The 6,179-nt window shown below is 42.2% G+C and overlaps 1 long non-coding RNA gene across 1 annotated transcript; it reads right to left on the bottom strand.

The window, feature by feature from the left end:
• Window positions 1-2,435: 2,435 nt before the first annotated feature.
• LOC311436817 lies at window positions 2,436-5,398 on the bottom strand. The gene is made up of 2 exons (XR_014693099.1): window positions 5,200-5,398; window positions 2,436-3,108 (listed from the first exon to the last, which is right to left on the bottom strand). It is a non-coding gene; the product is annotated as an uncharacterized lncRNA (long non-coding RNA).
• Between the last annotated feature and the right edge of the window lie 781 nt (window positions 5,399-6,179).

Genomic DNA, 6,179 nt, shown 5'->3' with positions numbered 1-6,179 from the left:
CCTGGGTGCGCAGGCCCTCGTTACAATGCAGACAAAGTAGAACTGTCTTCACACACAGATAACACAGACATTAATCCGGCGATTGAAGAAATGGGATTTTGAACTGTGCAAATTCAAGTTCAAAGGAGGGATCCTTCTCAGCGTAGATGTCTTTGTTATCAGCCCGTGTTTAGCTAATAAACGGTTTATTAAAAGCGGCACGGCTGTGAGTGGCTTACACACACATTACTGGGGTTGGAGTGGACCAGAATCACAGCTTACCGCACCCGCTGCTGCGAGACATGGGCGGGCTGCCATGGGGATGGAGTTTTCCTATAGACAGCACTGCTTCAGCTATTTCAGCTCCCAGGTTTTACTTCTGTCTCTTGTTATTGGCAGGTGTGACCACTGACCCCAGCAGGAGCCTGTTGGTGTGACAGGAGTGCCACCAGGCACCCGGTTGGTGCTTTCAGCCCAGTGAGCCCCCTCACCACAGCTGCACCGCGGGAGAGACCAGGCCCAGTATTTTGAAATACATGGTAGAGAATTACCTCTGTATTTTTCAGGCCAGTTTTTGCCTTCAGACAGGCTAACCAGGGATATTTATCACGTGATTTCCTTCAGGTTTTGCACAACTCTAATTGAATTCCACCTATGCATGACTTGATGACTAGAAAAGGCTCCTGAAGGGGCTGGTTAGCTGGGGTACAGAAGCACTCAGGTTGCAGATCTTTTCTCATGCCCTTTTCCATATGCAGGCACAGAGTCCAGCAGAACTAGACAGAGACTTCTGCTGCACCATATTGATGTCTCCAGGGGATTTCCAGAGGACAGGTCTGATAGGTCTTCTGTTTTCATTCTGGTAGTTAAACATAGGCAAATCACCTGGCTCCCAGACCATGGATGATGCTCAGCCTGGCTTTATCACCACTTAGAGCTCCACAGTGTGACGTCTTAATAAAATAGAAAGTTGTTAGTCCAATGCATTTTTTCTCTCCTTTTCTTCTTCTTAAAGGAGCATTTTCATTTACATGAAAGAATACCCAAATCCAGCCTGAATTCAGTCTTTTCTTCTATTTAATTACAAGCTCTTATTTTTTAATCTGTTTTAAAGTGAGAGTTATTCTTATAAGAGGAGTGAGAAAGCATGAAGTAAGGCTTTTTTTTTTTTTTTTTTTTTTTTCCCCCCTAGCTGGGAGCTAAGAAGGTGCTTCAAAAGCCTTGGCAGGCCAGACAGTAAAACATGCCTTAATGGTATTCAGTTATAACAAGAAAAAAATTACATGGCCTTAGATCATCTAGCAGAAGTTATGAACATTATTTGGCCTATGAGCTGTCTGCACCTCTTGTCTGTTAGGAAGACAGAAAGTACCAGGGACCAAAGCCCTGCATTTGGACACTGATTTAAGTCCAGCCCTGTCACAGGTACTAAATTCACTTTAAACTCCAACCACAGCGACAAAATGCTGGTCAAAAACAGTGTGCTTTAATTTGGAAATGTTTTTGCCAGTTACACTTCAGAATTTTTCCTTCTACTTTCAGATCAGTCCTATCATACTCTGTAAAGATGCATTTCCCATCAGATTTTTAATTTGTTTGACACAAGCTCTGAGAATTGGATTCTACAGCGAATGATTCACCTGGTCTTTCCTCTGTATTTGTAGGTCCACAACATCTGCACCAAGGAGTTTGTCACTTGATCTACACTTGATCCTCACTACTCTGCATAAAGTCAAATCGATAATGTTCTCTAATTACTGTTGCTAGTTTTTTTGTAGACACGTGCTCTATTTTTTCCTACTGTTTCTTGCTCTAGACAAGACATCACTGTGAGAACGTCTAGTAGACATTAACCCTGCTGCAAGACAAAGATTTGGAGTCATTAACCTTACAACTAGGTGCTCATTTTTTCCTCCACGCATTTAGTGACATCTTACTGTCTCCCTACCTATCAGCCCTCAACTGCAAAATCCTTCAATCCATGCTCCTGAAGATCTCAGTCACCCCAACAACCAGTGCTACCGTTTTAATCATTTCCACCCCCTTTTGCACATCCTCTTTGGTGAGCAGATGAGAGAGTAGCCAGAAGAATAAATTTAAAGGGCTTTCCTACAGTCATCCTTTAATTATATTATGCTACCCCAGGCTTATTCTCTCTTTTCAAACTGAAAGCCATCAGTGCCATCAGTCTAGGACGAGGTGCTGCCTGAATGGATGGTGATAATCTTTTGTGCACTTCAAGTTGTGATACAGATCCCACAGCCTCTTTAGATAAAGATACCTGTTGATTGCTATGGGAGTTTTGCCTGAAGTATCAAATCCTAGTTGTCTATGCAGTGAGTCTATGTCATGCTAACTACAGATGCCACATGCCAAAAAAACTTTTTTCAGAACTTAGCATTTAAATTTACCAGGTCTAGTGAATAAAAGGAAATATATTTGCATTGTTGGGAGGCTGTTTTATACATAGGCCTTTATTTGGAGATCAATTTATAGGTACAAGTTCTCCTTGGAGCCTGTCAGCTTGCTCCAATTTGTCCTAAATAAGAAGGAGTACAGTAATATGAGTATGGTCTCTTGAGTCTCCTGCTGGTCTCTGGAGATAAAGTAAAAATATAAACACCGTAATACCTTGCAGGGACACTAGAACAAAGAGTTTAAGGACACCTCTGTATTTGGTTTATCTATATATCTATCGATCTGTCTGTCTACATACCCATTCATGAATAGGTCACTCATTCATTCTTACTGAGGTGGAACAATAATTGAGGGGACAACTCAAATTACATGCTCAGAAGTGGCTGGTTTAGTGTTATGACCGTAGTTTGGTTAACTCCCCCTCACTCAGAATAAGGTCCAGGTGAATTCTAGCAGGCCCAGATGACTTTTGACTGTCCATGAAAGTAAAAATTTCACAGCTTAAGTTGTTTTTGTAATGCCTGGACACCATAACAAAGTCTTTTCTACTGCCTTGGAAATAGGTATTTTATTTGTTGCAACCTGTGCACATTGCCTTTTGTCCTTTCCTTAGGTACCTCCAAGAACTGTCGTCTCCATCTTCTCTCTGCCCTCTCATTGGGTAATTGAAGATCTCTCTCTCTCCCTTCTTCTTTCTTCCATATTTTTCTCCTAGGAAAAAAGATTTAATCTCTTCCCTGTCTTAGGCCCCAGTTCTCAGATACATTGCCCTTATCTGGGGCCGTGTAGAAGTACATGAACTTCAGTGAAACTCTGAGCCCAAATTTAGTCACAGAACCATACAGCGATGTGTATAGATTATTCTTGAATTACTTTTTTACATTTTTCTTTTTGCAGTTCTCTCTCATCCCTTATAAAATAACCCAGCAGCTTTTAAACCTCTAAAAGATCAGTAGAGTAAAATGTTAAAGGAACATTGGCCTTTAAAACTCCCTTTGCTTTATGCCCATCTCCTCTTTACCACTCCCTAGAAAAACTGAGCCTTTGTGAAGGATGAAATTCCATGGGATGGCTGATGCAGGGATTATGACACCGAATTTAATGGGGCAGCCGCTGCCACTTCTGAAGTAAGGTCTGCACTGCAGCTTTTTATAAATCCCACGAGGACCAAAGTCATTTGGGGCTGGATTGATTTTGATTAACTGTGCTTGTCTAGCTTGAATTTGATGCCCAAGGTTCAGTCACTTATGGTCCTTTCTAATTCATGGTCTTTCTAGTGAGTCAGTCAGCCTGCAGGTTGCCTTCCTTTCCCATTGATTGCCGAGCAAACAGGCTGAGAGGAGATTTGCCATTTTTAGGCAGCTAACTTTAGAAGAGATGAATCACACATCTCCAGTGTGGTGGCTTCTTCCTGCCATGAGTCCTGTACAAGTTGAATCCCCACATCCCTCTGCAACTTTACTGGATTTTATGAGGTTTTCTGCAGGAATTGCTCCTTGCTGGCTTCAGGTGAGGGGCTGAAGTAACATTCAGTGCTACATTGGACCAAATATAAATGCATGTTTATGGAGCAATAACTATACTTCACATCCAAAGTTTCCTATCCAAATATACTCCTAGCTAGACTTTTATTTATAATTTACCATATCTTTAGAACAATCTCACAGTATTTATAAGTTATACTGAAGGTGACTGCACTTTGTGCACTGTAGCCTAAAGACAGATTTACAGAGAGATTGGAACTCATTACAGAAAACAGAGCTAAATGGAAGTGGAGAATGACTTCAACAAATGAAGAAAAGGAATAGGAACAAGCATGTATCTTTTCAGCATTAACCGTGATAAAATTGCAGAGACGTATTATAGCTGTGTTCTGCTTTCAAGAGAGGGATGCATGGATTTAGCTTGTACAGGACTCATGACAGGAAATTCCAAAAGACTACATTTTTGAAAGATCCCCAAACAGAACATTTGACTCCACGCAAACTGTGGCAAAATAGTGTCTGAGATCCATAGAAATTGATTTTTTTTTAGACTCACACTAAATGGGGAAAAGAAACATTTCACTGCATATTGTTATATACAGCCTAATTTTCCACCTAAGGTACGTTTTCAGACTCTGCCTACATACTCATACTCCACTTGTTATGCTTCTGCTGAAAGCAGAGAAGCCACAGACAGACAGACAGACAGACACTCCGGCTGTGCAGTGGGAGCTGCAGCCTGCCGGCTGGTCCCTGGGGCTTCCTTAGCAGGGAGCTACTGAGGGCAGTTGCTGAAATGCGTCTGCTGCACATGGGCAGCCGGGCACAATCCGCACATAATCAGGCCAGCAGGGACATCAGAAAGCCAAAACCACTGCACAGCATCTCCATAACAATGTCTAAGGCTCTGGTGGTTGCTAATGTTATTCTGCAGATGGAGAACCATGAGGGCTCTGGACCAGTGGGGAATCTGAGATAACTGGAAGTTAAAAAAAAAAGAAGTGATCTGTCAAACACGAGCAATTTGATCCAAGTGTGTGTGAGGAATAAAAGGCTGATATGAGTACGTTTGGTAACAGACAGACTGACTCAGAGGTTTATATTCAACCTATAAACAGCAAAACTCTCATGTGTTGTGGTAATATCCACTAGCTGGACAGCAGCAATGACCTCCTTCTTGCTGATGAAACAGATACAGGAGAAAAAAATCCCAGCTCACTGGTGTTCACTTTCCTCTCACTGTCACTGCTTCAGCCCCTTCGCTGCTCCTCTCCACTATTTAATTAAAACACATTAATGGCAATGCCTATCAACTCACGGCTTTGCATCTGGCATCCGTACTTCTCAGACTGGCTGCTGAGTCAATCCGACAGATGAGGAGGGTGCCTTGGCTTCTGCCATCACTTAGCTGTGGCCTCCAAGCGCCTGCAGGGTGATGCAGAAGTAATGGGAGCAGCTCCCCTGCCAGGGGCTTGGGTGCAGAAGCTTTGACCGAGCACTCACTGCTTGCTGTGCCTCTGCCCTGCTGCCCCAGCTAACTTTTAAGCAGCTGCCCTTAGTCTACACACAGGCTGAACCACTGATGAACTTCCTGCTTTGCTTACAGCTGAAGTTAGCAATCAACTTTCTGCTTTTTTAAAGCTGTTTTTAACACTACTGTCCTGCTAAGGAAACATATATTTTTTCCCCTCTGTTTGCTTTTCCAAATGTAATTTGCAAACAATGCAGACCACTATACTCCAGGGAAAGGTAGTTATGGGACAAGACTATAGAATTTGTGTATGGTTTTAAAAGGGAAAAGGAGGTCATAAGCAGTATCATGAGAAAAACAAGTAACAGTAGGTCTTTACATACTATTGGCAAAAAAATCAGGCCCAGGAAGCCAGTCCTGAACTGGGAATGTCCCATGCATGGGAACATTGAATAAATAAAATGATTTTTCTGTTTTCTTTCTTATTTTTTTTTTTTTTTTTTTTTTTTTCTTTTTCTGAAAGTGTTCAGTAACACCAAATAGCTACTTATGTCCAAGTAAAAGTGATATAGAGGGAAACTAGCTCTGGTTGTTTTATTTTTCATGTTGAGCTGTCATGCATTAAAGAACTTCATATACATCAGTGAAGTCTCCTGACACCACTCTGGGCAAATGAGCATTGCATAACAGATGGGTAAAATGAGACTTAAAGGAGCTGAACAGAAGTGGCCTCCCTGGAAACACAGTGCAGCAGCCTCCTGCTCAGATAAGCATCCTCAGCCTCTTTACCTCTCCTCCCATTTGCAGCCACAGCATGTCTGCAGCTG

The sequence above is a fragment of the Aythya ferina genome (assembly GCF_964211825.1).
Source record: "Aythya ferina genome assembly, chromosome: 1".
NCBI lineage: Eukaryota > Metazoa > Chordata > Aves > Anseriformes > Anatidae > Aythya > Aythya ferina.
Note: the sequence above shows the minus strand (reverse complement) of the source record. Positions and strands in the feature narration are given on the sequence as shown.